Consider the following 1,778-nt stretch of genomic DNA (forward strand, 5'->3'; position numbering starts at 1 on the left):
GTTTTTTTTTTCTCTTCCCCCAAACATACACAATTAATGTATTCCTTCTATTCTATCATCTACCTGTCTGTCAATCTGTCTATGTGTCTATCATCAATATCTACCATCTATTTATCTATCAGGCTATCATCTATATCTATCATCATCTGTATTTATCATCTATTTATAAGTCTATCTATCTCTCTGTCTATAATTTATCATCTTTCTTCTGTTAATCTATTTACATATCCTTTTTCTCATTCTTTCCACAGAAGCTTCTTTAATGTTAGCATAAGAGCCCATATTTGTGATTTATTTCTCAGTGGCCTGTGTCATAATTTTCTTTTCTTTACTGTGTTCCCTCAGCCTCACAGTCATCCTGAGTACAATCTAGCTTCCCAAGGGTTCCACACAATGTACCTGAGCCTTTGCACCTGATTTCCCAAGATGCATTTGTCCTTCTTTCTTTGGGGACCCTTTACCTTTCTTACCTTTTAAAGAAGACATGGTATAAATTTCACCTTCAGGTGGACAAGATTTGACTAAATTGTTAAGAACACTTGTCCTTCTGGAAGAATGGGCTTTGTTTTCTCACAGATGACTCACAACCATCCATAACAACAGTTCCTGGGAATACGATGCTCTCTTCTGACCTCCACAAGCACCATGCACACAACATGATACACATACATCAATGCCAGCAAAACAGGCAAAAACATAAAAATAATTGATAATATTTTAAAAATTAAAAAGAAATATTATCTACAGTTTTGCTGTTCTTACTCATCTAGAAAACCAATTCTTCAAGTTGTTCATGTAGAACTCACTGGATTTCTCTGTGAGGATGTGTGATGAGCCTCATTACAAAACATGTATTCTTCAACAGCATGGACCAGTGTCATCAGTGAAGAACCAAAAGTCCCACTCAGAGCCTTTCTTGTTAGAGGCTTAACAAATATTGCTGACCAAAGAAGGATGGCTAAAGTCTATTCTAAAACTGTGCATGTGATTTTTAGTCATATATCATATATAGAAGTGCTTTTTTGTAGGAAAATATATTCATTTAAAAACTGTTCAATCTCTTTGCCTACACCTAATGATAAATATACCTTTTCAATGAGGTAAAGAGGGGAAAGGAAAAGATTTTTTGTTTGTTTGTTTTTTTGGTTTTGGTTTTTCAAGACAGGGTTTCCCTGTGTAGCTTTGTGCCTTTCCTGGAACTCACTTGGTAGCCCAGGCTGGTCTCGAACTCACAGAGATCAACCTGCCTCTGCCTCCCGAGTGCTGGGATTAAAGGCGTGCGCCACCACCGCCTGGCTGAAAAGATTTTTTATTTTTTATTTTTTTATTTTTTTATTTTTTTATGTAGAGTCTGGGACTATGTGAGTGATATATGGTTATTCTCTATGTTGCCACTGCTCACAATTGAAAGAAGAGAAGAAAGAGAGGAAGGAAAGGAATAATAAAGAAAAATAAAAATGAAAAAGATTTACAAAGAAAAATATTGAAGAAACAAAGATGGGGATGAAGTAAGTAAATTGAGGATGGTGAAGAGCTTGGGGAAATCTGATGCGCATAAAAAAATACAATTTCGGACATAGAGGTGGTTGTGGATCAAGGAAGACAAATTCCTCAGATTCATCAAATAATGAAGCTTCTACTTAATATTTGTGATTGTCCTGTGAAAAGTAAGATAAAATAGTACAGAATTATTAAAACAACAAATGAACCCCCCATTTTTTTTTCCATAGCAGTAGAATTCTCTTTCTAAAACACCTTAGACATTTTAGGAGGCATTT

This window comes from Onychomys torridus, chromosome 6 (assembly GCF_903995425.1).
Source record: "Onychomys torridus chromosome 6, mOncTor1.1, whole genome shotgun sequence".
Classification (NCBI taxonomy): domain Eukaryota; kingdom Metazoa; phylum Chordata; class Mammalia; order Rodentia; family Cricetidae; genus Onychomys; species Onychomys torridus.